The sequence below is a fragment of the Capricornis sumatraensis genome, chromosome 11 (assembly GCF_032405125.1).
Source record: "Capricornis sumatraensis isolate serow.1 chromosome 11, serow.2, whole genome shotgun sequence".
Taxonomy (NCBI): Eukaryota; Metazoa; Chordata; class Mammalia; order Artiodactyla; family Bovidae; genus Capricornis; species Capricornis sumatraensis.
The window spans coordinates 38,220,140-38,237,512 of NC_091079.1; positions in this window are offsets into that span (position 1 = coordinate 38,220,140).

The following is a 17,373-nucleotide window of genomic DNA, read 5'->3' on the forward strand; positions in this document are numbered from 1 at the left end:
CATCCGCTGGATCATGGAAAAAGCAAGAGAGTTCCAGAAAAACATCTATTTCTACTTTCTTGACTGTGCCAAAGCCTTTGACTGTGTGGATCACAATAAACTGTGGAAAATTCTGTAAGAGATGGGAATACCAGACCACCTGACCTGCCTCTTGAGAAATCTGTATGCAGGCCAGGAAGCAACAGTTAGAACTGGACATGGAACAACAGACTGGTTCCAAGTAGGAAAAGGAGTACGTCAAGGCTGTATATTGTCACCCTGCTGATTTAACTTCTATGCAGAGTGCATCATGAGAAACGCTGGACTGGAATAAGCACCAGCTGGAATGAAGATTGCCGGGAGAAATATCAATAACCTCAGATATGCAGATGACACCACTCTTATGGCAGAAAGTGAAGAGGAGCTAAAAAGCCTCTTGATGAAAGTGAAAGTGGAGAGTGTAAAAGTTGGCCTAAATCTCAACATTCAGAAAACGAAGATCATGGCATCCGGTCTGATCACTTCATGGAAAATAGATGGGGAAACAGTGGAAACAGTGTCAGTCTTTATTTTTGGGGGCTCCAAAATCACTGCAGTTGGTGACTGCAGCCATGAAATTAAAAGACGTTTACTCCTTGGAAGAAACGTTATGAGCAACCTAGATAGCATATTCAAAAGCAGAGACATTACTTTGCCAAGAAAGGTCCATCTTTTCAAGGCTATGGTTTTTCCAGTAGTCATGTATGGATGTGAGAGTTGGACTATGAAGAAGGCTGAGCGCCGAAGAATTGATGCTTTTGAACTGTGGTTTTGGAGAAGACTCTTGAGAGTCCCTTGGACTGCAAGGAGATCCAACCAGTCCATTCTGAAGGAGATCAACCCTGGGATTTCTTTGGAAGGAATGATGCTAAAGCTGAAACTCCAGTACTTTGGCCACCTCAAGTGAAGAGTTGACTCATTGGAAAAGACTCTGATGCTGGGAGGGATTGGGGGCAGGAGGAGAAGGCGACGACCGAGGATGAGATGGCTAGATGGCATCACCGACTCAATGGACGTGAGTCTGAGTGAACTCCGGGAGATGGTGATGGACAGGGAGGCCTGGCATGCTGCGATTCATGGGGTCGCAAAGAGTCGGACACGACCGAGTGACTGAACTGAACTGAACAGGTATACTAGAAAAAATAAACCTATAAATGAAACAACTACCAGAAGTTAAAAGAGAACCACAGTAGCAAAAAAAAGACACAGAAAAGACTTGACTGGGTGGGGGGGGGGGGGGGTGGGCGGGGCAGGGGGGCTTATGCAGGGTTGTCAGGGGTGGGACCTAGGTGGGGATTAGACCTATACACAGGATGCATGCAGCTGGAAACAGCCCAGGGTTTTGGTTGTTGGCAGGGTCTAGGCTTGATGAAGATGGAGATGGCCCAGAGTGCCTCCAGCCTCCGAGTGCAGAGGATCAGGTCTGGGCCCTCAATTGGCTGCCCAGGCTGAGTGGTGGGGGGTTGTTGTCCCAGTTCTCTAACCCCCAAGGACCCCTCCCCATCAGACTCAGCACTTCCTCTTCCCCACTCCCTCTCACACTCCCAAGACCCATGTGAGCAAAGGGTGCCCTGGAGCAGGGATGACCAGGCCCAGGGTCTCAGCAGACACCTAAGTGTCAAGTGGGTGAGGAGAATGTCCAGCATGTTCTCCTCTGGTCCTCCAAACCCCTGAAGGTACCCTCTTCCCTATTCCCTTGATCCTCTCAATGTAATTGTGCCTCTCCGGGCATGGCAACCCTTCTCCCAGTCACCTTCAGGCGGGCTGGTCTCCACCATCCTCTGCTGCTTCTCCCTGCTCACTGCCCTCCACCTTGTACCATGCCTCTGGGGGGTTCCTCCCATCCACCAGGTGTCGAGGTTCTCCACCAGTGTCCAGCAGATGCCCTAGTTGTGGGGACACTTGGACTCTGCGTGCTCCCCATCTGCCATCTTGGTTCTGCCCCTTTGCATTTCTCATTATTTTATTTTTCTTTCCTAGAAGTTCTAATTCTTAATCTACTGGCTGTTTTAAAACTTTGCTGTCCCTAAATGCTTGTTTTCGTGTCATTTTAATGCCTTAAACTGTATTAAACATTTTTTCATTAACCAAGTATCTGATAATCCAAGGTGCTAGACACAATGCGGCTATCTTCTTGTTTCCTCTCATTCTCATTCATGGAGTCTTATTCTCCTGTGTGACTTTGTGAGTTTTGACAAATGCAATTCTTTTTTTTTTTTTTTTTTTTTAGGTTGTTTCACTGCTTTGAGCCCTGAGCAGAAGCTCAGATTCTCCAGAAGCACCACACCAACCACAGGATAAGAGTTTTAATCATTAAAATGGGTTTGAAACCTAGCTCTAATCTTGTCAGAAGAATGGCTTCTGCTCAGGAATATTCAAGGAATTTTCTTCCTTTTCTTCCTGGTACTGATATCACTGCAGGCCAGTTCTCTTGCTGGTCTCTTAGTTGTCATGTACCCTTATTCTGAGATTGTAATCCTTTGGGGCTCCAGCTTTATAGGTGTCTCCATGACACTCCTCACTAGGGGTGTGTCCTAGCTTTGCTTTGCCCTTCACAGATCCTGAGCTGTTGTAAAATGGAGGTTTGTGGTCCCAGATTCCACAGCTCTGCTTGCTTACTTTCCAGGTTCCAGCTTTCAGTAAAGGTTTAGCCTCTCTGTGCTTTTCAGCAATAATGCTTCATCAGTAGCTGTGGTGTGTATGGAAGCTATTAGAAGGGACCCCTGTGCAGGGTCCCTGAACCCTGGGAAGTTCCTGTCCTGGTCTGACAGAGGCAGCATGGAACAGAGGTGGGAGGACCGAAAGGCGGGGGGAGACTGGAGTGGGAGGCTACCGGGCAGCTGGAACATGTAGGGTTGCCTGAGGGTGTCGCAAGTTTGTGCACTCATAGTGCACTCACCGTTGGGGGGCTCTGGCTCAGGTGCGCAGCCCGTGTGCTCTGGAGGTCCTGGCTGTTATGGCCTTGAGAAACTTTGTTACTCTCTCTACATTGTCCATCTGTGAAATGTGGATGCTGTGCACGAGGACCTCGAGGACCTTGTAGAAATGTCAGGAGAATCCAGAGGTGGAACACTTAGTCATGCAATGGAAGCCCTAGGTAAATGTGCATCCACGTCCACTCTCACCTTGCACTGATCTCACAGAGGCGGCAAGTGCTCTCTACTCCACAGACCTAACCACTGAGGGAGCTGCATGAGCTGATCAGTGCCCTGCAAACCCTGCCCCAGCAGTCAAGGGGTTCGTGTGGGGTTGAGAGAGCAGCCTGGAGCTAGAGCCTCCCTGAGCACTGGGACCTGGGGGAGGCAGGACACAGAGCCATGAGTGTCCCAGCCTGACATAATGTCACCTGGGCCAGAACCACTGGGTGACACACAGAAGCCTGCCTCATCTCTCAGTCATGGACCCTCTGACTACACTGGGTCCCCACGTCCTACTTCCCTTTTCTTTCTCAGCAGCTCTGCCTCTTGTCCTTAGCAATGTGGTCTTGGCTAAATAACTTAGACCCTTCATGGCCCCACCTGGGGTCCACTGTGACAATGGACCCAACCTGGAAGACAGATGTGGATTACACTGGTTCCACTTTACACTGTGGGGTCCAGGTGAGATGAACAGAGAAGTAGGTGGTCCTGGGGCTATCACCCTCAGGTTGGACAGCTGTCATGTTAACCTGCAAAGTGGGATCCCAGAATAGTTCTTCTCACCCAAGAGGCCCTTTCTGGAGCATGAGGATCATTCCATCCTTCAGAGCCAGCCAAAGGCCATGTTCCCAGAGAGCCCCTAGTTCAAAGGCCACGCCCTCCCTGAGGATCTATTACAGCATTCTCAGGAGGAAGAGCAACAGTACCTGAGCTCTGATGGCAAGTTATTCAAAGAAAGGGCATCTCCCTCCTCTGGAGAAATGGCAATTGCCAGAGGGCTGACCCCAATTCCCTGTCCCCTCTGCCAGGGCCTGTGCCTCTCACTGGGGTGTCTCCTTCATATTTCCACTGACCCCAGGCCTAGAGACAGAGCAGAGCCCTGCCTGATGTGTACTCTGCATGTCATACAACTGGGCTGAACGTTAGGGTGCTCTCTGCTGTGAGCCCAGCAGGCCCGGGCTGTCAGTGTGGTTTCTCGCAGGTCCCCGTGTTATAATGCAAATTCCCTGGGAAAGGAAAACCTGTTACATGACAACTCTTCAGTAAAAATGTGACCAGGAGCTCAAGTCTTCTGATAGCCAGCTCCAGGGAAACAGAAAGGGAATAATCTCCACAATGCATGAACTGCTAGATGTTAAAGAATCTTCCTTATTGTTGGGCCAACTCAAAATGCACTGGCCACCATGGGGATGACCTAGCATTACCTGTTCCTGGCTAGTGACCCCAGAGCCTTAAAATGCTCCGTCACTTCCACTTTCTGCATTCATTATGGGTCAGAACAGCCTGACCTGTCAGCCTGCGGGGGCCACTCATCACCACACATGTGCTGACACAGGGCAGATGTGCAGAACAGGTTAGTGATCTACATGTCACTTGAGAAATAAAGTCTTCACATTTGTGTCATTTCAAGGGCCTTGGGATGCTGGAATTGTCCCTGTCCTGGCACTGGCCAGAAGGTAACCTCCAGGAAACTGGAGCCAAACTGAAACTGTGGAAGGCTCAATGCAAACAGATTCAGACTGACAATAAATGGAGCCCTCGATCCTGCCCCCAAGGGAGAGGTAAGCTAAGAGTGACTGCAGGCCACCTCACTGCGGAGCATCCGCTTGTGCACAATCTCACAGGAAGCCACCTCAAGGTGCCAAACTGGCTTCAGATGAGAAATGGACCCAGCTAGGTTAAGCGTCTTGCCAAGTGTCACATTTTGAGGAGACTTAGGATTTTTCCCTAGACATGCAGAGTCCCCATTGCTGTGTCCCCCTGAGTTGCCAGAGGGTGAGGGCAGCAGGCAGTGGATGAGGTACCGAGATACTCCCAGCAGAGCTCCCACCACACAACTATTCCTACAGACAGCAGGACACCCAGTTTGGAGGAGATGATCTAAACACAGGCTTTTAGTTTTTTGGTAGCAGTATTAATGCCTCTCTAAGCATGTCACCTGACCAGGCTGCAGAAGTGAAGCAATGGAGGGACTCTCCAGCCATAGGCTCTCATTGTCACACGCCTGGCTGCTTGCCTGTGTGTCACGGAGACGCCAGGGAGCTAATTTTGCAACTGCTGGGTACCAAGCACCGTTATACACCTCACTTCATCTTCAGGAACCCTTCTGAGGATAAATAAATTGAAGTGCACATGAGGTCCAAGTATTTTCTCATTCCAGCCAGCAAGTAAGTACCACATGTGTCCTCCTTCAAATAATGTGTTTTTTCCATTCTCATTCCTGCCTTCTTAGCAGGTAGTGGTGCTGGACCCTTCATTATCTGCACCATCCTCATCAGCATCGCAGCATCCTCATTATCACCATGTCATTATCATTCTTACTGTTGCAGTCACTCTCATCCTTATTAAACAACATCATTACTATCATTATCCTCACCATCACCATAGTCATCTACCATCGTCACTATCACCATCATCTTCCTTCTCTTCTTTACCATTTTCACCATCACCATGATCACCATCACACCATCAGCAACTGGTTTCTCACTGCTCTTAAGATAAAGACTAAGATCTTTAACCTAATACCTGAGACCAGGTACAGCCCATTCCTTGTCCCTCCCTCCCTCTTCAGTCTCTAAATTCCAGCTCACTTGCCTCCTGTTGACTCCTTAAACAACACAAGAACCTTGCCACCTGGGAATACTATTGCCCACTTTGCAGATCAGCCAATGTCAGTTTGAAAGACTCTTCAGGCAAATGTATCTTGACACCTAGAATGGAACACAGCTCTCTGTTTTATACTCATATAGTGCTCCTTATTTCTTTTACATGACTTACCACAATTTGTCTCGGTTTTCTTGCATGACTCATGTCTAACTTTTCTATCAGAATCAGCTCCATGGAAGTAAGAGTTCAGTTTGTCCTGCTTTCCAGCATACTCCTCGAGCCAGTCTTGCAGAGAGTTCATGTAAAGGTGAAGCTGGGGGTTAAATGGCTTAAGGCCAGTGGACTTAGACAAAAGAAAAAATGGGAGAGCAAGTTTCCACTTGATAGGCGAAGGTAAAAGGGGAGGTACTGGGGAGTCTGGGACAGTGCGGATGGCATAAATGTTGAGGGGCCACAGCCGGCAATAGTGAAAAGGGTAGGTACAAGGAAACCTGCATACCCAAGAGCATGCACACCGTGATTTGAACATGGTCTGACATACAAGCTTGCTAAGACAATGACAAACAGTTTAATCCTGCCACCTCATGGCAAGGCTCAGTGCAACCTATTCCTGGAGGAAAGAGAAGGGAAAACCCCAACTGGCCATGAAAATGCAAAACAGGAGAAGAGAGTAGATCCAGAGGCAGAGTAAAGGACGCTGGGCTCATCTTCTGTCAAAAACACATCAAAACTACACCTACATGTAGAGTGACTCTTGCTGAAATTGATCTAGGGACTAGAAGAACAGCTCTTCTACAACCAAAGAAAAGACCGATCCACATGGAGTCTAGTAGGAAGAGGGGAAAAGTGACCTGGTCCGGGCACAATGGGGACACAGAAGATGCAGGGACATCAGGGGCTTGGGAATCCTCCTTGGGAAGTGAGGTATTCAAGTCACTTCAGCCCTGGCATCCAACACTTAGAAGATAACCCCCCCTTAGCTGATTTTAAAACCACTGGGGCTAACCTGAGGGCTGTTAGAAACTAAGAGTCCACTTCTCAAGAGTGCACACACAGACTTGCTTTTTCCTCATCACAGGGCTAAGGCAACATGATGAAAACTGCCTGGTGGTCTGCAGGGCCACCCCAGTGAAGCTCCCATCTAGTGCCAGGGTTCTCCTCCATCTCCTCTTGTTCTGGCACTGCTCTCCACTAAAGCAGAGGCTACTGTTGCTAGTGAGAATACATATACTTGTGAGGAACATATCTAGTTCTAACCCTTGCCCTGCCTCTGAACAGGGCAGAGGCAGCCAGTGACATCTTGGGATTTGTGAAGTGGGAGGGGGGAATCCCTGCATACACTCCAGAGGGGGTGAAGCTAGCTCCAGGGCAGAGAACACCAACACCTGAGCTCCTGGCCCTGTGAAAATCTGATAGGGGGTGAGCACAGCTCAGTGTTGCAGCACCAATCCCTCTGGCCCTGACCAAGGCACTAAGCAAGATACAAACACTGGGGGATAAGGTGAAACCAGCCCATAAGTGCAGGCCCAAGCTCTCAGGCCCTGCCATGTCCCAAACCAAGATGTAAACTACTGTTATAACTGGGAGAAATGAAGATCCCCCAGGGCTTCTGCTCCAGCTCCTCAACCATTGACTGTACCCCCGAGAGGGCAGTGACAGCTCCTGTTCATACCTAGCTCTGGTTCTAGCCCCTTGTGCTCCAGCCCTACCTCCCACCCAAGGCGGGAAGATGTTCACTTCAGATCTAATTGTCCCACCAAAGACACTGGGCACATACAGACTGCATAGGGACACTCCCATAGAAGAACACACCTTCAAGACCAGGAAAGTAACTGTTTCACCTAATTTCATACAGACATAGAAAGTTAAAATGAAAAAACAAAGGAATATGTTTAAAAAAAGAGAAAAAACCTGGAAAAATATGCAAATAAAAAAGATATAAATATCAATAATTTACCTGAGTAAGAGCTCAAAGAAATAGTAATAAGAATGGCAACTAAATTGGGTAAAAGTTTAGATGAACATGGTGAGAATTTTAACAGAGAACTATAAAGTATAAAGGAGAATAATTCAGAGATGAGGAACACAATAACTGAAATGAAAAACACACTGCTGCTGCTGCTGCTGCTGCTGCTGCTGTTAAGTCGCTTCAGTCGTGTCCGACTCTGTGCGACCCCATAGACAGCAGCCCACCAGGCTCCCCCGTCTCTGGAATTCTCCAGGCAAGAACACTGGAGTGGGTTGCCATTTCCTTCTCCAGTACATGAAAGTGAAAAGTGAAAGTGAAGTCGCTCAGTCGTGTCCGACTCTGTGCGACCCCATGGACTGTAGCCCACCAGGCTCCTCCATCCATGGGATTTTCCAGGCAAGAGTACTGGAGTGGGGTGCCATTGCCTTCTCCAGAAAAACGCACTAGAGGGAACCAAAAGCCAATTAGGTAATATAGAAGAACACATAAACAAACTGGAAGATACAATAGTGAAAATCACACATTTGAAGCAAGAAAAAGAAAACATACTTGAAGAAATGAGGCTAGTTTAAGGGACCTCTGGGACAACATTAAGTGTTCTGATATTTGCATTATAAGGGTGTCAGAAGGAGGAAAGACAGAAATAAATAGAAACTGTATTTGATGAAGTTATGGCTCAAAACTTGCTGACACTGAAGAAGGAAACAGACATATAGGTACAGGAAGCAGAGAGGATCCCAAGCAAGATGAACTCAAAGAGACCCGCATGAGGACATATAATTAAAATAGCAAAAGTTAAAATTAAAGAGATCATTTCAAAGGCAATAAGAGAAAAAGAATCATAAATAGAAGAACCCAATAAGGTTATTGGTTGATTTTTTGCAAAAACTGTGCAGACTAGGCAGGACAGGAGTTATCTGATGTATTTAGAGTGCTACAAGGAAAGAAAATACAACCTAGGATGCTTCTACCCAGCAAAATTATCTTTCATATTTGATTGATAAAGAGCTTCTCAGACAAGCAAAATCTAAGAGTACATCAATATTAAACCCACCTTATAAGAAGGGTTACAGGGTCTTTTTTATGTGAAAAAAAGACTACAGCAAGAAAGAAAATGTAGGTGAAGGAACTTTCCACCAGTAAAGGCAAATATATAGTAACGGCTGTGGATTAACCACTTAAATAAGTTTAACAAAAATTAAAAGATACAAACTGTAAAAGCCAATTGTAAGTGCAATAAACAATCATAGGATAGAATGATAGTGTAAAATACGGCATTGAAAACACAAAACTTGAAGAGGGGAGTAGAAAATGTAAAGCTTTTAGAATATGCTTGAACTTGAATGACTATCAGTTTAAAATAAGTAGGATTAGTTATAGTCAGCATATATGAATTACATGGTAAGCACAAATCAAAACCTTCAATATAAATACAAAAATCAGAAAGGACCACAAATGTTAACGCTAAAGAAATCATCAGATTACAAGTGAAGAAACTAAAAGAGGAAAAGAACAGAAAAAGCCAACCAGAAAACAAGAAAGTGGCATTAAATACATATTATCGATAATCATTTTTAAATGCCAATGAACTAAATGCTCCAAGCAAAAGACATAGGGCAGGTGATTGGAACTGAAAAAAGAGAAAAACAAGATTCATCTATATGCTGCTACAAGAGACTAACTTCAGAGGTAAGACACACAGACTGAAACCTAAGAGATGAAAAATGGAAATGCAAACAAAAGGGACAATGGAATAGCAATATGTCATTCAAAGAAGAATTTAAAACAAAGTTTACAATAAAACACAAAGACATAGAAAACAGACTTACGGACATGGGGAGAGGGAAGAAGAGGGTGAGATGTATCGAAAGAGTAACATGGAAACTTACATTACCATATGTAAAATAGATAGCCAACGGGAATTTGCTGTATGGCTTAGGAAACTCAAACAGGGGCTCTGTATTGACCTAGAGGGGTGGGATGGGGCAGGAGATGGGAGGGAGGTTCAAAAGGAAAGGGATATATGTATACCTATGGCTGATTCATGTTGAGGTTTGACAGTAAACAACAAAATTCTATAGAGCAATTTATCCTTCAATAAAAAATTAATTAAAAAGAAAAAACACAAAGAAAGGCATTATATTATGGTAAAGAAATCAATAGAAGAAGATATAATATTTCTAAACTCATTCACCCAATACAGAAGCACCTAAGTAAACAGACATAAAGGGAGAAACTGACAATAAAATAAGAATAGAAGACTTTAATGCCCCTTTTACATCAATGGACAGATATCCAGATAAAAAAAATCAATAAGGAAACATTTGCCATAAATGACACAGTCAATCAGTTGGACTTAAAAACTATCCCCAGGACATTCCATTAAAAAATAACAGAATGCACATTTTCACATGTACATGGAATGTTCCCCAAGATAAATCACAGACCACAATAAGATTCAACAAATATAAAAGAATAAAAATTATTTCAGGTATCATTTCCAACCACAACAATATGAAACTAGGAATCAAGTACAGGAAGAAAAATTGGAAAACAACCAAACATGTGGAGACTAAAAAATATACTGCTAAAATCTCAATAGGTCAACAAAGAGATAAAAGAGGAAATCAAAAAATACCTTAAACCAAATGAAAAAACTGTTTTCCAAAATCTATGGGACTCAGCAAAAGCAGTTCTAAAAAGGAAGTTTATAGCAACACAGGCATACTTTAAGAAATAAGAAAAATATCAAATAAGCTAATCTATCATCTAAAGAAATCAGGAGAAGAAGAAAAAAGCCCAAAGTCAGCAGAAAGAAAGAAATAATAAAGATCAGAGAGGAAGTAAATAAAACAGACCAAAAACATTAATGAAAAAGAGAACTGCATTTTTTTAAAAGATGGACAAAACTGATAAATCTTTAGCAGGCTCATTAAGGAAAAAGAAATATATAAATACACAAAATGAGGGGAAAAAAGAGAAGAAATTATAACCAATATCACAGAAATATAAAAAATAAAATCATAAGAGGATACTAAAACAACAAATTGCCAACAAACTAGACAATGTAGAAAAAAATGGATAAATTCCCAGAAGCATACAATCTTCCAAGACTGAATCAGAAAGAACAGATAATCTGAATGGATGACTAGTGAAACTGAATCAATAATCAAAAAACTCCCAACAAACAAAAGTCCAAGACTGCATGGTTTCACAGGGGAATTCTACCAAACATATAAAGAAGAGTTAACACCTATCCTTCTCAAACTATTTTAGAAAAAGAAGAGGAGAAAATACTCCCACGATCATTCTACAAAGCTACCATTACCCTGGTACCCAACATACAAAAGACTGAGCCACCAGGGAAGCTCAAAAAATACTGAAGTGGGTAGCCTATACCTTCTCCAGCAGATCTTCCCAACCCAGGAACTGAACCAGAGTCTTTTGCATTGTAGGTGAATTCTTTACCAGCTGAGCTACCAGGGAAGCCTGTTACAAAACACTGCAAGAAAGGAAATTAAAGTCCAATATTCCTGATGACTCTTGATGTAAAATTCTCAACAAAATGTTAGCAAACAAAATCAAGCAATATATAAAAGAATCATACATCATGATCAAGTGAGACTTATTCAGGAATACAAGGATGGTTCAATATCCACATCGATCAATGTGATACAGCACATTAACAAAAGGAATGACCAAAAGTTACATGATATAGATAGAACATAACTCAACATAATAAAAGCCATTTATGACAAACCTAGAGCAAGCATCATACTCAAAAGGTAAAAACTGAAACCTTTCCCTCTAAAATTAGGGACAGAACAAGAATGCCCACTGTCACCATTTCTATTTTACCTAGTATTGGAAGTCCTAGCCACAGGACTCAGACAAAAGAAATTTAAACGGCATTCAAATTGGAAGGGAAGAAATAATACTGTCACTATTTGCAGATGACATGACACTATGTATAGAAAACCTTAAAGTCTCTACTAAAAACCTATTATAACTAATGAATGAATTCAGTAAAGCTACAGGATATTAGATACATATACAGAAATCGGTTGTTTTGTATATGTACTAATGAACTATCAGAAAGAGAAAGCAAAGAAACAATCCCATTTTACACTCACATCAAAAAGAATAAAATACCTAGGAATAAACTTAACCAAGGAGGTAAGAGACCTATAGTTTGAAAACTATAAGACACTGATAAAGAAAATTGAAGGTGATACAATAAATAGGTAGATATTTTTCATTCATGATTGGAAGAATTACTATTGCTAAAGCAAGCACACTGCCCAAAGCAACCTACAGATTTAGTGCAATACTTATCCAATTACCGAAAGCATTTTTCACAGAACTGTAACAAATGATCCTAATTTATGGGTGAATTTTATTCTGAGTAGTCAAAGCAATCTTAAGAAAAAGCAAACAAACAAAGCTTGAGGTATCACTCCCCTTGACTTCAGAGTATAATTCAAAGCTGCAGTAATCAAAACAGCATGGTACTGGTACAAAAATGGATGCATAAATCAATGGAATAAAATAAACAGCCCAAATATAAACCCACTCAGCTATGGTCAATTAATCTACAACAAAGGAGTCAAGCATATACAATGGAGAAAAGACAGTTTTTTCAATAAGTGGTGCTGTGAAAACTGGACAGCTACATGTAAACAAATGAAATTTAAACATTTTCTTATACCACATATATAAATAAAATGGCTGAAAGACCTAAGTGTAAAATAGCAGCATTAAACTCCTAGAAGAAAACATACAGTCTTAGTAATATATTTTTGGATCTGTTTCCTCAGGCTTCCAAAGGGAAACAAAAGCCACAATAAACAAGTGGGACCTAATTAAACCTAAAAGTTTTTGCACAATTAAAAATGCCCTCAAAAAGAACCAAAAGGCAGCCTATAGCATGGGAGAAGATATTTGCAAATGATATGTCTGATAAGAGATTCAGTTCAGTTCAGTTCAGTTCAGTCGCTCAGTTGTGTCCGACTCTTTGTGACCCCATGAATCGCAGCACGCCAGGCCTCCCTGTCCATCAACAACTCCTAGAGTTCACTCAGACTCACGTCCATCGAGTCCGTGATGTCACCCAGCTATCTCATCCTCTGTCGTCCACTTCTCCTCCTGTCCCCAGTCCCTCCCAGCATCAAAATCTTTTCCAATGAGTCAACTCTTCGCATGAGGTGGCCAAAGTACTAGAGTTTCAGCTTTAGCATCATTCCTTCCAAAGAAATCCCAGGGCTGATCTTCTTCAGAATGGACCGGTTGGATCTCCTTGCAGTCCAAGGGACTCTCAAGAGTCTTCTCCAACACCACAGTTCAAAAGCATCAATTCTTCGGTGCTCAGCCTTCTTCACAGTCCAACTGTCACATCCATACATGACTACTGGACAAACCATAGCCTTGACTAGGCAGACCTTAGTCGGCAAAGTAATGTCTCTGCTTTTGAATATGCTATCTAGGTTGGTCATAACTTTTCTTCCAAGGAATAAGCATCTTCTAATTTCATGGCTGCAATCACCATCTGCAGTGATTCTGGAGCCCAAAAAAATAAAGTCTGACACTGTTTCCACTGTTTCCCCATCTATTTCCCAGGAAGTGATGGGACCGGATGCCATGATCTTAGTTTTCTGAATGTTGAGCTTTAAGCCAACTTTTTCACTCTCCACTTTCACTTTCATCAAGAGGCTTTTTAGTTCCTCTTCACTTTCTGCCATAAGGGTGTTGTCATCTGCATATCTGAGGTTATTGATATTTCTCCTGGCAATCTTGATTTCAGCTTGTGTTTCTTCCAGTCCAGCATTTCTCATGATGCACTCTGCATATAAGTTAAATAAGCAGGGTGACAATATACAGCCCTGACATACTCCTTTTCCTAAGAGATTAATAATATGCAAAATATATAAACAGCTCATACAACTCAAAACCAAATCATCAAAGCTAAGCAATTCAATTAAGAAATGGGCAGAGGGCCTGAAGAGACAGTTTGCCAAAGAAGACGAGCAAATAGCCAACAGGAGCATGAAGAGATGCTCATCACTAATTATCAAGGAAATGCAAATCAAAACCACCATGAGATATCACTTCACACCTGTCAGCATGGCTACCATGAACAAAATCTACAAATAGCAAATAGCAATAGTAAATATTGACAAGCATGTAACAAGCAACAAATTTTGGTGAGGATGTAGAAAAAAGGGAATCTTAGTTCATGGTTGGTAAGAATGTAAATTGGTACAACCGCTACGGAAAACACTATGAAGGTTCCTAAAAAAAAAAAAAAAGTAAAATTGCCATATGATTTAAGCAGTTCCACTCAAGGGTAGATATCTAAAGAAAACTAAAATACTAATTTGAAAAACACATGCACTCCAATGTTCATAACAGCAGTACTTACACTAGCCAAAATATGGAAGCAACCTAAGTATAACTTGACAAATGAATGGATAAAGAAGAGGTAGTATATACATACAATGGAATATTATAAGTCATGTGAAAAACTGTGATCGACCCGGAGGATATTACGTGCTTTTGAAATAACCCAGACAAAGATGAATTTGTATGTTTTCAGTTATATGTGGAATCTAAAAAAGGAAACAAACTAATGAAAATAACAAAACAGAAACAGCGTCAAAGATACAGGAAACAAAATAGTGGTTATCAGTGAGGAGAAGATTGAAAGGAAAGGCAGGGTAGGGACAAGGGCTTAAGAGGTACAGAGTATTCTGTATAAAATAAATAAAATGCAAAGATGTGTTACAAAACACATGAAATATAACCAATATTTTATAGTAACTTTAAATGGATGGGAATACCAGACCTCCTTACCTGTCTCCTGAGGAACCTGTATGCAGGTCAAAAAGCAACAGTTAGAAATAGACACAGAACAATTGACTAGTTCAAAACTGGAAAATGAGTATGATAATGATGTATATTGTCACCATGCTTCTGTAACTTATGTGCAGAGTACATCATATGAAATATCTGCCTGAATGAATCACAAGCTGGAATCAAGACTGCTGGAAGAAATACAACCGCCTCAGATATGCAAATACCACTCTAATGGCAGAAAGTGAAGAATAACTAAAAAGCCTCTTAATAAGGGTGAAAGAGGTGAGTGAAAAAGCCATCTATCTTTAAATTTAGCATTCAAAACAGTAAGATCATGGCATCTGATCTCATCACTTCATGGCAAATAAAAGGGGAAAAAGTAGAAGGAGTGACAGATTTTATTTTCTTGGACTCCAAATTTACTGTGGATGGTGACTTCAGCTATGACATTATTAATAAAGGATGCTTGCTCCTTGGAAGAAAATCTATGACAAACCTAGATAGCATATTAAAAACAGAGACATCACTTTCCTGACAAAGGTCCACATAGTCAAAACAATGGTTTTTCCAATAGTCATGTACAGATGTGAGAACTGGACCATAAAGAAGTCTGAGGCCTGAAGAATAGATGCTTTCAAATTGTGGTGCTGGAAAAAACTCTTCAGAATCCCTAGGAATATAAGGAGATCAAACCAGTCAATCCTAAAGAAAATCAACCCTGAATATGCATTGGAAGGACTGAGGCTGAAGCTGAAGCTCCAGTACTTGGCCACTCAATGGGAAGAACTGACTCATTGGAAAAGACCTTGATGCTGGGAAAGATCAAAGGCAAAAGGAGAAGGCGGTAGCAAAGGATGAGATGGTTAGATAGCATCACTGACTCAATGGACATGAATCTGAGCAAACTCCAGGAGACAGTGAAAGACAGGGAAACCTGGTGCTCTGCAGTCATTGGGGTCACAAAGAGTCAGACACAACTTAGGTACCAAAGAACAACAGCAATCATAACTATTTCAAATCACTATGCTGTGCACCTGAAACTAATACAACACTGTAAATTAAATATACTTCTAGTTTTAGAAGAAGCCAGAGGGGAAGTCTGCACCTGTCCCAGCATTTTGCAGGCCTACAGAGAGAGGCTGTGTGGGGCAGTGGTTACTGTCATGGATTCTAGAGCCTGCTAGCTTGGCCCAGTCCTGATACTGAACCTGCCTGCAGGTCACTTTCCCTCGCAGAGCTGTTTCTTCCTTATCTGTGAAAGGGGTCTGGACATTCTATCCCCCCAGGTGGCCATGAAGGCCCCTTTCCAGGTGTCCACAGCCTTCCCAGCACCTTGCCACTGCTCACAGCACCCTTCTCCTCTCCACACTTAACCAGTTCAAAGTGGTGGCAACCCTGTCATAGGCACAGGCTAAAGACTATCTTCTGTACTTCCTTGAAAACAGACTGGGGTTGGGCAGGCAGTGTAATGCTAGGGTTCTGACTGATCAGGAGCAGGACACAGAAGGGCAAGCCACCAGCAGAGCTAGGCCTGCGTCCTAACCCTGCAAGCCCCGTATAATGCTGGTTTATCCTCAGTTCAGTTTCTTCACCTGCAAACTAGGAATGCTTATAGTTGTGAAGATGACACTTGGAGTACATGGAAGGCATCTGTTCCACTGCCGTTCATACCTTTCTTTCCTCTGAACAAAATCAGATACAGCCTAGATGGTTAGCAGCAAATCTCCTGGACCCCATCTTCACCAAAGTCCCTTTCATCTTCCGGTGTTCGCTGAAAACTGTTTTTCTGCACCCACTTAATGGGAGACTGCCTTTGTCCTCAGACCACCTGCCTGGAGTGTCCTGTGTCCCACCCCTTGTCCTCTTAGCATCTGCAACACCTCTGTTCTCCCACACCTGATGCCACCTTTGATATCAGTCACTGTGCTTTACCACCTTTCTCTTCCTACTCTGTTCACTTATTCCAACTTCTCTTCAAAATTTCCAACCTTTTCCTCTGTCTCTGGATATATTGGGGACAGTCATTATTACCTTTTTCCAGCTTTTTATTGCAGTGATAAATACATAATATCTCAACAAAAGGCCAAGTTAGGAAAGCAATAATCTCAACAATCTGTTTTGTGACTTTGTCTAACGGAGTTAAACCTAGTGAGAGCCACAGCAAGGACCACAGATTCCCTGAGAAGTTTATGACGGTAGAAACACTACCATCTTTACTGAAAGGGACAAAGAAAGCACAAAATGAAAGCTGGACCCTCAGATGTCTACTACAAGAAGCAACCATATAGGACTATTCCAGTGCAAACGCATGTTACTTTCTGTAAAAAAAAGGCCATGATAAGCATCCACAATGATCATTTTCTTCATATTTTTTACAGTCAAGTCTCCATTATTTCAAGTAAATTTAGAATACAATTTTTGAGCTTTAACAAACTTGGAGGTCCCAAGACAAGTAGCTCTCTGCAACCACACACGACCCGTCCCCCACCCAGAATCTTAAAGATTATATGGAAATCTTAACTGGGTTAACTGGGTTCAGTCATATAAACTGTCCAGATGGTCTCACCAACACCTTACTCCCTCAGGGCTGCATCCTTGGAGCAGACTCACTGTGTGCAGAACCTACATTCTGAGAACAGGGGAGGGGTGAGGAGCCTCCATTTGCCCAGGTTCAGCTCCAGGGTCAACTTGTTATTATATCCTCTTGGTGACATCCTCCAACAGATGAGACTTCAAATTTCAAGTTTAACAGGATGAGACTCTTGGGAACCTTGAGGCGTGGTGAATGAT